The 15,687-nt window shown below is 35.3% G+C and overlaps 1 protein-coding gene across 1 annotated transcript in view; it reads right to left on the reverse strand.

Annotated features, from left to right (window-relative positions):
- LOC145691617 (tyramine receptor 1-like) overlaps window positions 1-14,367 on the reverse strand; it is a 1,380,953-nt gene extending 1,366,586 nt beyond the window's left edge. The window contains exon 1 of the mRNA XM_081767014.1: window positions 13,837-14,367. The gene's annotated coding sequence lies outside the window, so the exon portion shown is untranslated. The remainder of the gene's footprint in view (window positions 1-13,836) is intronic.
- Window positions 14,368-15,687: the final 1,320 nt, after the last annotated feature.

Genomic DNA, 15,687 nt, shown 5'->3' on the forward strand with positions numbered 1-15,687 from the left:
TTGTTTTATGTATTCCAATTATTTTAATGAAATTACCTGTTTCTAACCAACATTTTTCTGCGTTACTATATGAAATAATATAAAAGGGGTATAGTATGTAATTTTTCATCATCACGTATGTTCTGGTTTTTCTTGAAATTATTTCCCTAAAAATTGTAAAATCTTCCTTTTTTCTCTCTGAAAAAATCTAGCAACTCTAAGCTTAAATTGGGATATGAACTAGGGATCGGCAAAACCGTTAAAAAAAACGGAAACTGGTTTCTAGAAAAAACGAGACCCAAAAAACCGACATTTCGGTTTTCTCCAAAACCAGTTCGTTTTTCACCGAAACCTGTTTCGGTATTCTCCAAAACTGGTTTCGGTTTTCTTCAAAATCGGTTCAGTTTTCGCCGAAACTGGTTTCGGTGAAAACGTTTGTAAAACAAAACTACATTCGGTTTCCGGAGAACAACGTAACACTATTCTGGTCAGAAATAGAACAAATTCTGAAAAAAAAAAAAAAAAACAGGAATCGGTTTCGAAGAAAACCGAAACTGGGTCCGATGAAAATTGAACCGGTTTTCTAAAAACCGAAAACCGGAAACCGAAAAACTGGTTTTTATACCCACCACTAAGATGAACTACTACTCGTTGCACTCGAGAGAAATTATATTTTATACGGACTCGAACGCAGTACCCCTTGATTACAAAGGCGACAATTCTACCAACTTACCCACGTACGACATCTGATAGAAATGATCTTAAGTTGTATTCCTTCTGTCTTCCATACTTAGAAATATTTTAAGAGTCACTTTAGAAGGACATAACGACACAGAATTGCACAAGTGAAATCACTGTGCACAGAGTTATTCACATCTATTAAAACAGATGAGCAATTTCAAAGGACTGCAGAGTGCAGAAGATCTAATTTAGTCCAAGTTAGTTCACTGAGTGAGAAATACAGCGCCTTAATTCGATTTACATATCAATGAAATAAGAAGTGAAGAAAGATGCGAATCATTTGAGTTCAATCTGGCTCTGAGCCATTCATATATATATATATATATATATATATATATATATATATATATATATATATATATATATATATATATATATATATATATATATATGTGTGTGTGTGTGTGTGTAGAAAATGCCTCTTTCATTTATGTTTCCTGGGATCGTAATGTATGAAAAGACCTAAGTAGTTCGAGATAAGAGGAAATTTCACCATGAACCTTACAATATTTGTGACATTATTATTATTGTTATTATTATTATTATTATTATTATTATTATTATTATTATTATTATTAGTAGTAGTAGTAGTAGTAGTAGTAGTAGTAGTAGTAGTAGTAGTAGTAGTAGTAGTAGTAGTAAATCATTTGTTTTTTAACAACTAGTTTCAACTAAGGTTTAGAGCATCCAACTCTGCTAAGCACTAATAAACTATATTGTGTGGCAAGTCTCCTTCATGGCTATACGGTTACTGTATTTGACTTGGCGCGAGATACCAGGATACAATTCACTGTATGAGCTTATGTGGTCCAGATCCAGATCTAACGCGAAGTGGACTGCACATTGCCCAGATGTAGTACAGCCAAGCAGAGGGAGAAGGAGCAGGGAAGAGTGCAGAAAGAGAATCCTCAGTCGAGAGGCATTTGTCTAAGATCTATTCCAGGCAACCTGATAGGAAACTCCCCTTCCTCCCACCACTCTCCAGTACGGAGGGGAAATCAAGCCGTTGACCTTCACAGGGAGGGAAGCTTTTCTAATAAACAAAATCGTGTACACACTAAATTCGTACGTCAATTCGCTCGCACCTGATGGTGAGAAAGCGCTGACTGCTGTTTTTACCTGTCAACCCCGAAAAACAAACAATTACTGTTTTTAATTGTTGTCTTTAAGAAAAGTATTTTTTACTATTTATGTATTAAAGTTTTGGCTTTAGTCCTATTTATTAAATTGCATTTCTAGAAATAAGAACTAATTCGTTATAAAGTTAATTTCCATCATTGTTTCACTTAAGAATCGGGAGAGAAAGCAAACCAATCCTGTCGACATTCTGTCTTTATTTACAATTTCAAGGAAGGTAATCTTCTGGCTGTCTGAGTATCGAGTGCGCAGACTATCGACCTGTGCAAATATTGTATGAATTTAGCGTGTGTGGTAACTATATTATATATAGTGTCGTGTGAAATTAGTGCATATTAAATTGTATTCTGTATCCATTATGTTTTGTATAGTTCATATTATCTGAAACAAATTTTAGTGCATATTAAATTGTAAATAATTGCGTATTTAGTGCTTTGTGAAGCGACAATTCATGATGCTTGCAGTAGTTCTGCGATAAAACATGAGCCCGGGACAGCGTTACGAAGTGGTGAGAAGCGTTGCATTTTGAATATCTTCCATGCTTTAAGAGAACAACACCCTAATTTAACTGTTGAAGAATTCGCCGACATGGCTGGGAAACAGACAAGTTTAGGAAAGGCAACTGTTTATAGAAGTAGGCGGGAGGCTAAATTTAATGAAAATAAATTAAGAAGTCCCAAAAATACGCGTACAAGTATTTCCCCTCTCGGAAAACTATGACGACTTCACGAAATCGGCAATTCGATCAAAGGTTCATCAGGTCTTTTCCCATAATGAATTGCCAACGTTAAATAAAATTCTGATAGCTATAAATACCGATGATGAACTGCCCTGCTTTTCTCACTCAACTCTCCATAGACTGTTGAAAATAATGAAATTCAAGTATGTATAGCACCCATTAATTGCACTGATCTCCAGACAAGAGTTCTGTGAGAACTAAAAAGTTTTGTTGGGGCCGTGGTGGCTCCGTGGTAGAGCGTTCACCTCTGGGGCATAAGGCCCTGGTTCGATCCCAGCTCGTGCTTAGTGGGCTTTGTGGTGGACAAGCACTGTTTTTGCAGATTTTCTCGGAGTTCTCCTGTTTCCTCATACTTTTTTCTTTGCACTGTTTCATTCATTCTCATCACAGTCTCCTTTAGCCTACCCGGCATAACTGCGATACGTAAAACTCAAAGATTTAATTTCATTTCCAAACATCTGTTACTCTCCCTCCCCCTCAACGGTCGTCAGGACTGTTGACAACTCTGTTTTTATTAAAATAGTCAAGTAACAATTCAAAAGTCAGTTTCCTCTATTATCAATTGGCTAAACGCAAGGCCAACGAAAGGGCCGGGTGAAGATTGCAACCACACAAGGTGCCAAATTTTAGGGGATTTTAGGGGCGTCAAATTCACTATGATGGTTAAGCTCCAATATTATAATTTTGCTTGAAACGACAGACTCAGACATGGTCCTGTTCAAATTACGTAGCATCTGTAGTTACTATTTCGTGTCAGGCTTCAATCAATCTGGGATTGTTTTTCTAAGTCCACCATAACAAATTTTCCCCCTTAATAAACTCAGAAGACTTCAATGTTGATGAATCTTGTATGTATGATGCTTTACCGTAAATTTATCGCCGCGTATTAATAAACAACAAACAAAAAAAGATACTTTGCCACCATCACATCAGGTGTACGTACGAAGAGAAAAACGTAGGAAAATGATTTCATTGAAAAATAATCAATAGAAACCAGGGCATTTGCCTGAGTTGAGGCGCCCGGGGCGAGACGCATTTATTCACTATTATCAATGTGTATACATATGGTTATTTTTCTTCTGGTTCTTTTTAATGTAAGAACACATGTATATAAGAGAGGAAACAAGAAGTGTATTATTATTATTATTATTATTACTAGCAGCGTTCACCCCGCTTCGCTCCGGTCACCCCGGAACGCAATAAACTTTGTTACTTAGATAATTTTTACTTTTTCGCTTTCAAGTGATATGATAAAAACCATAGAAGATTGCAGTAAATTTTAACATTATATCGCCTGTCATTTATGTTAACCCGCCCCGCTTCGCTGCGGTCATCCCGGTGCTGGCATATTGTAAAAGTGTCTGTAAAAATAAGCAAATCAATTAAAAAATTTTAAACAGAAGATTCAAGCTATTTTCCGCTGTATATCGCCTGTCATTTATGTTAACCCGCCGAGTGACACGGTCATGCGGGTTGCATATAAATACGTTTATTTTTACCTATGATGAACTAATAACAAAGGATTTGTACGTTATGGACACTTGAATGGTCAATTATCTCAAGACACTGGTAATTAAAAATTAAAGTGATATGATAAAAACCATCTAGGGTCCAAATCCTAATAACCCCCCAAAAATGAAAGAAATTGGTTCAGCCGTATTAGCGTGATGAGCGGACAAAGGATTTTGTACGTTCTCTTTTATATATATAGATTATTATTATTATTATTATTATTATTATTATTATTATTATTATTATTATTATTATTATTATTATTATTATTATTATTATTTCAGGTTCTATTGTTATTATCTTAACGCACTGATAATTTACCCATACATACGTATTGTACTTGGTTTCCGATTTTATATTATGAAATTCATGTATCAAAGCAGTAAATACCAATTCAATTACCAACCCTGACATCCCTTGCCATTCCAACATTATGTCATAACCCCGACTGCCAAAAAAGAAGGAAAATAAACAATACAACTGTTCAATAAAATTTCCATTAAAATGACACATGTGCTACTTACTCACTAATGCAGGTAAATGTCATTAAGTGTTTTAAAATACTCAATGTTATTATGAAAGTTGTAATTTATTATTTAGGCCTAGACATATTTAAATACACTCTATACCTTCGTGTGCGGGGGCTGATGGTGGAAGACGGAACACCAACATTCACCTGTACTTGAGCGTGGTGGGGGAAAAAACTTCTTCTTTTTCCTATCCTTTTATGTGAAACAGAGAATAGTATGTGCTTCAGTGAATATGCGTTACGTAAATTTATTGCATTGCTCACAGTACTTGTACTTCGCCGCAGTCGTTCTGTACTCTGGTCGAGGTTCGGTCGGCCTTAAGCTGTAGGTCCAGTTTCACATAGTCTTGGCGTAGAAAGATTTGTTAAACTCCATACTAACCAAATATCTGTTATTGATTGTCTACTTGTATAACCATATGCAATCCTTCGTTTTTGACTACATACAAACACATAAGCAATAAAATCTTGCTTGTCTTGTGTAAGTTTGAAATTAAATTGTCTCCAAGTGGTCATATTTCTTCTAAATATGGATGCAAAACAACAAAAGACTACCTCAATGTGATGTATCATTTTATTAATTGCCTGATTTCCACTCCAGGCAACCAAAGGTAATTCTGAACGGTTTCAATATTGGCAATTTTTATGTAATATGGAGGACGGCACGGTGGCTCATTGGTAGCGTGGTTATCTCTGGTGTATGGCTTCCTTGGTTCGATCCCCGGCCAAGTAAGTTTGTAGTGGACAACATTGTGTCCGTGGATTTTCTCAGGGTGCTCCAGTTTCCTCCTACGTTATCATTACATCAATTTTTCAGTCGTCAATCACTTGCCTCAATCATTAGACTCTCTTAGCCTAAAGGGCATAGTCGTGGGACGTTAAACTGAAAGAATTCATTCCGTCATTATGTGATATGCATATAACCAGAGATGGCAAATATACTACTCCATGTAGTTTGTTCCAGTTTTTGATGCACAAAAGATAGTCAGTTGCCAAACCACTTCAAAATTCTTCCATTATTTTTTACTATCTTTGGAATAAATTGATCCATTAGAATTTTCTTCACCACTAAGAGATTTAGAATAGAAACTAGTCGAATCGGTTACTTATATAGGTGATTCAAAGTTAATAACATGACCAAATTATATATATATATACAGTGGCGTATGTACGATTTTGTTTCGGGGAAGGCTTTGCTAACTTTCGGGGGGGGGGGGCTTTGCCTGAAAATGTGAAAATTCTGCAAGATATTTCATATACTTTACTATAGTAAGTAAGATTTCGGGGGGCTTAAGCCCGGAAGCCCCCCTAAATACGCCACTGTATATATATATATATATATATATATATATGGGGGATATCCACACAATCATACATTCTCATCAGATATTCTCATATAAGTAAATTATTAATATTTACTATATTAATTCTACATCATGTCGTAACATAATATTTTTATCCACAGTATATTTTAGTGTTTAAACTTCTGTAAATTATTTTAAAGTCCTAGAGATTCTGCATGTTTAACGTAACGAAGGTAATATTTCTATAAATGTAGTTGGAATTTGTTGTATATTCAGAGGAAGTTGTTAATGCAAATTAAGTTTCCACAAAGTATATGAACAATGGGCAATCCTATTAAAATTTAAAATCCTATTAAAATGAGCAAAGTACTTTACAACTGCAGTAAAATTTAGCTGTTTATCAAGAAAAACAAAAGTATTAGATTGGATGCTGGTAACAATCAGCTTCCGAGAAATTCTACGAAATAAACAAGAAAACTAGATTAGTTTCTTTCCAATATGAGTTACTTTTTAAGGAAGTTTCTATTTAATGGAACTCTACAGTGACCAATCCATTGTGAAACAAATGCACTAGGTCTGATGAAAAAATTGCATAAACATTGCTTTATCGAAATACTTTTTTGTGTAAAAGAATTGTTAATAACTGCAAAATGAGCCTTATTAAAGTTCGACGACCTTGACACACATAACATTTGTCCCATATTATGAGCTTTATTTTCCTTCCTGGAGGCTTCCCTTCGGTTAAACATCAGAATGAAAAACATTATATATATATTCATATCGTTCGTTAGGGATATGTGGGAATTTTGTATTAATATCTCACTGTAAGTAATTTTTATTTTTCTGTAGAGTTTTGTAGAAGAATGTTAAAATCTAGTAACACTCCTTCCGTACACCACTAGCTCGGACCCTATATCCATACCTGTCGAATTACAGCTCTGGGTGATATTTCTCGCTCTGAGTCATAACTATCGCCTTATCAAGAAGAGGCAAAGCAATAGTCTAATGCAGCTAGTCTTCTATATTTACTGCAGGTTTGCCAGAAAATAAAATCATATGAATGTCCAATAAATTCATTTTTTGCCTCATTGAATTTTATGTCCAAAGGTTAAGTTGTACAGATTTAGAAGGTAAGAATCACAAACGCGACGATAATGAACAATTGTGGCAAACGGTGAGGGTGCTAGATTAATTAATTGATTTGAATTTCATGCCTGATTTCAGTACCGAGACTACAGGAGACGGAGTTACTGCTTAAAGTTGTATCCGAGTACTACTGGAATTTGTAAACGAAATGATTTTTTTTAAATTTAATATCCTAAGGTTATGCCGGCTAGGCTAAAGGAGACTGTGACTATGAGAAATAAATGAAATGGTGGGAGGAAGAAAGTGGGAGGAAACGAGAGAACCCTGAGAAAACCCACGCACACAGTGTCTGCCCACCACAAAGCTCACTTGGTACGAGCTCGGATCCAACCAAGGACCCCATGCACCAGAAACGAACGCTCTATCACTGAGCCACCGCGGACCATACCGGAATTTGTATCCGAGGCAAAACTAAATTGGGGATTGAACTAAGGATCACGTGTATAGAAAATGAACACTTTAGCTACTTGACCACAAAGGGGGGATGAGACGAGACTCGATCCATGGTTTTTCGATTTGCGTCTCCCAGCCTAAAGCATTAATCATGTAAATTCTAGGTAATGAACGCTGTTGAAGTGTGATTATTCTTTGTTATGCGAAGTCAAGTGTGACTCATTACTTCTGCTCTGAGACTCTCCTGTGCATGTTAGCAAAGCGCCTCCGGAGTAAGAGATACTGTTTCGATCTTCGACGCGAGCTCATACGTTTTCAATCTCAAGTTGAGATATATTCTATACCCCGTATAGCTACGGTACTTAAAATGGACGTTAATCCACAAATCAACCAACTTACTATAGTTTTGTATGGTACATTAAGTTTATTGTCATTCATGTACTTTCCACAGTGCATTATCTCCGGATCAATAAATAAATTAGAAGTTTTGTTATTGAATCATGATTTTTAAGTTTAGTGTTCGTTTCAGCAGTAAGGCTATATGATATATAGACCTGTAGCTTACTGTGGGATCCAAAACACATGAGTTCCACGGGAATCGAATATAGGGTCTCCCGCTCCAAAGTCATGTACGCTAACCATGCTTTTGTTGCTGTCGTAAATTTAAATATATAACTTGATGTTGCTTAAATACTGCACTTATTCCATTCTAAACCAATCAATCTGCCTAACCATGAGAGTGTTTTCTATTTTTATTATTATTATTTTACATATCCGGAAATGTAAGATTTGGTATAAAGTACAGGCTATACACGTTCATGTGTCATTTTATCCGTTGTAAAAGATGATCGAGTGTCATAAGAATAACAAATTATCTGTGTGGTCCATTTTTATCCAATACGCAGACGATTTCGCGACATCTCTGGCCACATCCTCGCAAAATGAGAAAACAGGTACATACAGTTCATTTTCTCTTATAACAGTTATGGATTCAAATATGTTTTTTAACATCATAATTTTAAATATTTTCTTTGCAGTCTCCTGAATCTATAAGAGATCAATCAAACAAAAGCTAATTTTATACTCTCCTGAGTCCTTATTGAGACACATTACGAAATTAATGGTGGGGGGGGGGGAACAGCACACCACTTTGTAAAGTCTTCTCTAATGTATGTTTCTGATGAGAAGATTGTCAATTTGGTGATATCGTGTTAAATAACGTCAGAACACATGTATTTACCTTTCAAATCTCATCTATTCTATATACATATTAAAATATATACATGTATGTATTATATAGGTGTGTGTAAGACATCAAAAATGATCGAGATTACTATCGAGTCCATCCGAATAGCTAATCTGATTAGTGCTAGTTCCGGTAACATTTAAGCCTAACTTTAACCGAATAGAACGATAAGCGGATAGTTGTTCTGGAGTTCTCGAAAAATTCTGCTTTTAAGTGGGGGGGGGAGGGAGGGAGAAGGCAAATATTGTAATGACTTTCGCCACATTGAAATTGAATTCATCTATTGCTTGTAATCACATCACAGGAAAATGGATAAACCACCTGAAATTAGTTTTAGATCATAATGTTTACCTACCTCAAGTTAAATTTTTATCACGCCAATTTGATTAAAGGGTGCATGCTAAGAGAATAGAAGCATAAAAAATTTATCTCAATAATAAAGTATATTATGGATTTTTATCATTACAGTTTCATTGAAATGCATATCCAAAGGGGTTGGGCGGGCCAGCAAAGGAGGCCCAAATATCTTCCGAAGCTTATTTTCCGTACATAGGATAGGTATTTCAGCAAGTTACTCACAACGCACAAGTTTCTTTGGTCAGAACGTAAAGGCGAAATGAAAATGAAAATAGAGAGAGAAAGAACAATGAACCACCTCAAGCACAGACGCAGATGATGCAATTTGTTTCTATCGCTTTTACTTCACGTACTATTATTACATTAAGGGCTGAGGAAACGTAATCTTCACCAGAACATAGCACAAAATTACATGACATGTTTATATGGTTATAGTTAACTCTCGCCGAGCAGTCCTATGTGACGCAAATTAAGAAGGCAGTACTGTTAACAAAAGCCTTGATGGCTTAGCTCCGCGACAATTAGCAGTTAGATACCCTTCCTATAGTCTGTCTATATGAGTCGTAGATTTACGGCTTAATGTAGAATCTTTGAAGTGCATAAACTCCCGTGGAACCGAATAAGTGTTTCTGGCGCCTTCCGTTTAGCCACGGCAACCGAGCTCCCATAGACAGAGTTGAATTCGAAACTGAAATTTGTTTTCTAATAACTCTTTCATTCACGAAATAAGGCAGAACCCTATGAAATAAATTGTGGTAATGCCACTGACAGATACGTTATGATATTTGGAAAATCGAATATCCTGATTCCCGATTTGAAGTTCGTTTTTCGATAGTTCTCTTTATCTTAACATAAAATGAAAGTCAAAATCCCTCCTTCATCTATACATCAAGGCGACACAACGGACGCACGACTCAGACACAGAACAGTTAAGTAAAACAAAGGATTCAGAACTTGTATCTGAAGACCGTTCCTCGATTATGCTTTTAATTTTCTTTATAAAGACGATAAATATATTACACATATCATGACGGATAGACAACAGCAAAATATAAAGAATAACCTTTTTTCCTAGGAGGCGCTTAAAGCGACATGTCATTAATTAAAATTTACATTCAGAGCGTATCCTTTCTTTACCTTTATTTCGTAGCTTGAATGAAACGAGATATAAGAAAGCCATTATATTACTAACTATGCGATCATGGTAATCAATCAATGCCGAAATGAAGCCCGTCAATAAATCCCATCTTATGCTAAGGTAACTAGCCAGTATTATATTACTTCTAACTTCTCTAAGAATCTTTTTATTTTATTTTAGAACTTTATATAATTCTAGTGAATTTCCCATACGAGGAAGTATGTTTTTACTGACCATATTACATTCAAATTATAAGATCATCATTGCAAGATTGACTATTAATTTGCATGTTCCTTTACTTTTAACAAAAGTTGTATATATAAAATTTCGGTTGACGAAACGGCATGCCATTAAACTTTTTTTCCTCATCACTTTAAATAAGATGTAAGTAATATTATGAACACTATTATTATAGAAAGTAGACGGAAAAGGAAAGTTCTTTGAGAAATAATGAAAGAATTGGACTGATATTCTGAAACCGCAATTAGTTAAAAAATTATTTCGAAATCATTATCACCGAAAGCAACACTGTAGTATATTTTCTCTTTAGTTTTACGTCCCACGGTTTTGCACCGAGGCTAAGGGAGATGGATGATAATGATTGAATGAAGAAAGTGTGAAGAAACAGCAGATCCTCGAGAAAACCCATGCACAGGGTGTTTGTCCATTGCAATTTAATTTGAAATGTATCTCCAATCACTTGTGAGTACTAATAATGTATTTGAATTCATCTTGCGTTTTCAAAATTATAATCGTTGAAGAAAAGCATAATGAATTTTTCTTTAATATATTATTTCTCAATTCAGTTACATGATATGAAGTGTATTTATTTCTTGTCCAATCGATGTCTCATAAATTCCATCAAGGAAGAAGACAACGTAATTTGAACCCTAAATATGTTGATAAATTAAAACTACGGTAGTAATATAGTGCCAAAATGTGACAGATGAAAGGGACATAAGATTTTCACAATTGGAGAATTTACCAAGAATTTAAGATATTCGATATTAACCTAATACGATATTACTAGACGAATAATGTCATATTCCAATTATATTCTTAAAGGAAAGTTCTATCTATCTTTCGTAGTTTACGACTAAAATTAATAATATATAGATATTATAAATTGTATCATTCATTAAAGCGTAATGTTTCTGTCTATTGTTGGGAATATAATACATGGACCTCTAATTTAATACGAGATTCGAAACATGAGCCTTTCGCTCCAAAGACGAAATCATTAGTAGTTTATCTATGATAAAGCTCAGAATATCAAACGATCATGATACGTTTATGAAGTAGGACAACTGAAGGAAGAACAAGGTCAGAAGAAGCTTAAATGCTATAACCAAAGTTTCTACACGATACGAAAAAGGAAGTGGAAGAAATTTTCAAATTGTAGGTTGTACGCTCGAAAAAGTGGGACCTTACTTATTTATCTCCAGTGGCTCCGCGTGCAGAACTAACGCTGTCGCCTTTGGTGTGAGCGGTCTCGGGTTTTTGATTCCCGATGGGGACACTCGGTCGAAAAAGTGTAAAAGCGTTTTCAGGACAGCCATCCTGAGTGAGGTTTGTCTGGGTTTTCCTCATTAACACAAGGTAAATGCCGGGATGGTACCTAACATACAGGTCCTAGGCCGCTTCCTTTCTTCCTTCCCTTTCCTCGGATAGTGTGATCGCCAAGGGACATCATCCCTCATACGTGACAGGCTAACATGGCCATAGATGCTGAAAGCCCAGAAATCTAAATCGTAATTCTAATCTGATTTATCTCCAAGCCGAAGAGGAAAAATTATCGTAGAAATTTACAATAACCTTGTATACAGCTTACAACTTTCTTAGTTCTGACAGATTTTGTATTTCTTTAAAGTCTGCTGTCTTGGATCAATAGTTAATATCGTTAAAACTTAACGAAACCTTATTAAACGTATGTAGCTCAAGGAGAGACAACATGAAGTTTTCTGTCACTTTTCATTGACGCCGACTCTTCACTCCGATACTTTCTCTGTTTCTTACTGGAAACTATTTTTAGCTCTTACATAGTTTCCCAAATTCATCTTAATTATGAAATTTCATCTCATTTGTAGTAAATGTGTTAGTGGAATTGTCAGGTTCGTGAATCTGAACATGAACGTTGAACTGCAGTCACATAAAAGTAAGGTATTTATACATGCTACGTTTGTTCAGCCTAATGTTCCTCAATCAATATAGAATATATTTACAACAGACAATATATTGAAAGAATTACTTTTATCATAAGGAAAAGCAAAGCATGTACGTTACATTCTCATAACTTTTCTGACAAATATCAGAGAATAACTTCCAAGTGTATGTTAAGCATTAAAAGAACGTTTTATCTCGGTATTTGTCAAAATGATACTATAGATTGAAATGCCACACAGTAATGCATCAACATCTCTATACTTTATAATTTTAATAACAACATTTTTATAAAATATGAAAACTATGGAATATTGTTCAGATACATGAAGTGACATAAAACCCACCATTATTTGCACTCAATGGTGTAAAATATTTTTAAATGTCCACCTTCTTTCCCGTTCGTGACGAGCAGTCCGGAAAACTTTGTTTCTTGAAGTTAGCATCTTTTCAGCATCTATGAGGCGTGGTCCTACAGTAGCCATGTGCAACAGCCGGCCCTCGATCTGCCCTCAGTGCACTTATTCTTTTAATCCGGCCCGCCTGACACGCTATTCAAAATGAATTTCTTGCGATAACTCTTAAACTGAACTGAAAGTATTTCTTGGATAACTGATGTCAGCCTTGGAAATATCCTCCGCGTTGGAACATCCAGCGTAGATTGTACCGAGCATTGACAGACTGGTTGAGTGTTCCACTAAAATAGTAAATAAATAGATTTATTTTGCTTCTCTTTAGTATGTAAATATTTTGGTTACCTTTATAACAGTTTTTATATTCTTATGATATTAGTGTACGACGAATGCTTTTATAAATTGAATATGGCTATTTAATTCTTGTGAGAAATGTTATACGTTGTCTCATAAGGCCCTCGACGCCAATTATCATCTGAGATTGGTCCAATCACTGTTCCAATTTGCACATGCCTGCCCTATAGTTCAAGATGGAACCAGAAGCATTATGATGTGCTCAATGCTCTCCCTTCGGGAATTGAAGCCAGAACGTCATGAACCCGTGACAAGCGCGACAGCCACTAGACAAGCGAGAAAGGTTAGGTCCGTAAAAGTTTATACTTTCTGTGTAAGGGTAAATGGAATTTTACTTCTAAAATTCGAGAACTTGCATCGATGGTTTACCGCGAATAAGGGTTAAATAACCATAAAAAGTAATCACTCTCTGTAGTTTAAAAATGGATTACGCCTCCCCCTCTCAGAAGTTGCCTAAGCCCAATGTTTGTATTCTTCATATTCTTTAAGTATTTTCGGTAATATATATATTTTTATTTCAATATAAAAGGAGCGCTTACATTTTTCTGTTCAGCACGATTTAACAAGTATACGAAACATATAAACAAACAAGGACATTATTTTTAACAGCACAAAATCCTAATGAAGCAAGACCAAACATGTAGAAAAACAAAAGCTATCTTTAGTTAAGTCTTCACGTTGCACTTACCTTTCTTGAACAAAAATCAGAGAAAAAGTTGTCAATTGGTCTTCCTCAATATCAACCCATTTTCTACCACTTTTTTTATAGTTTTAAAAAGTTTTAAAACTTAACAATATAGGAACAAAAATATTAAACAAGTAATTTTAAATTTTTCTTTTGAGATATTTATTCAGTTCGCGACCGCGCGCCTGTAGTTTTTGACTTTGTAATCAGATTCGAATATTTTATCACATGCTACTAAGTCCGAAAGAAAATAAACACATTGTTAACGTAACACGTTAAAAAAATAAGTAAAAAAATAAACTTTTTTTTTCTTCCCTTATTTGCTTACAGCAAATCACCTTTTCTTTCTTTCCAATTCTTATATATAATAAACAAAAGAAAAATGAAAAAAGTTTCGCAAGCGCGCGCGAAATAATTTCCTCACAGGGAGAGATAAAGCCAGAGTGTATTGTGCGCTCCAACTTTCCCGACCGAAAGCTTCCGAGACACTGCGATTTAGCATGGAAAAGGATTTCCAAAGCGCGCGAAACGCCGCACCACTTCCACCAAACGTATGTTTAGTGAGTTAGTTTGGATGGAAGAAGACGACAGCGAGAGAGTGGCTGTTGCGCGCGCATTTTTCTCACGTAATCAGTGGCCGTTAGATGGAAGCACAGTTTTCCCCCAGTCAGAAAGTTACTAAAGCCGCTTTTTGCTTTTAAGTTTTTCTGATATCCGTTGTTTGTTTTTTGTTCATGCTACTGGTTCAAATTTTTTTTATACATGTCATGTTGGAAAAAACGACATATTGGAGACGTGTTGGAAAGATATAAAATCTCAAATACAAGAAACCACGCTTTAAAAAACAAACAAAAAAAAACTCGGTACCTAAAGAAGGCGTAACCTTCATAAGTCCACGTTTTCTTTACTTATGAAATTCTTTTGAAGATAGAACAGTAAAAGCTATAGTAAGTACTATGATTCACATTTTGTACTTATTAAAGTGCTTGTAAAATGGGATAAGAAAAAGATGAGTGAGGTTTACAGTCGGAGAGATGGCGTGGGTTTGACGAGAATATGTTTGAAAGTAGCTTTGCCCATTTCAATGCTCGTTTCTCCTACACACTCATATTGAAATAATGTCGGAGAATAGATTCATATTCAGAGTGTACTGCGAGAGTTATTGTGGTTCGTTACACAAACCAGGAAACCGTGGTGAAACATTCATCTACAAAAAGCACCAGAATTGTGTTTCTTGTATCTATTTGTAATATTCGTCCTTTCGTCCTTTCGTTTTTTTTTTTTTTGTTTGTTTGTTTGTTTGTTTTGAAGAATCACAAGAATGATATTAAGCGATTGATTAAACTCGTACAAGCTTGACCAAACTTTGTGAGATGCGGAATCTCCTTCCACAGTATTAGAAGATGAGTTCGAAATCCATTGTCATTTGTTCGAGGACAGCGACAAACAAAATGTCGACCATTCATATTCCGGACACGTTCGATAGGCAACTTTTCTGGCTTCCGTGCAGGATAGAAAGCAGCATTGTTCGTTAAACTTGCACATTCGAGAATACGTGTTGCTCTTATGCTCTACAAGAATGTCGAAAGCTTGAAAACGAACGTATTATCCGGGAATGAAAGTTTGAAATTAGTGAAATTATTGATGGTATATATTTTTGAGCATTTTCCTATGCTATCATAATCTAATGATTCTGGTGCTTTAGTAACAAACTGTTGTGTTCACTATTCTTTTCTGTTGATCTAAAGTAATACCAAAGTCTTTCTTTCTACCGAGTTTGATTGCTGGCGAACCTATGTAGTTCGAGCTCATATTCAATACTACGTTAAACTGTAGGTACACTTATGTCCAAAA

Source organism: Thermobia domestica, chromosome 1 (assembly GCF_964235325.1).
Source record: "Thermobia domestica chromosome 1, izTheDome1.hap1.1, whole genome shotgun sequence".
NCBI lineage: Eukaryota > Metazoa > Arthropoda > Insecta > Zygentoma > Lepismatidae > Thermobia > Thermobia domestica.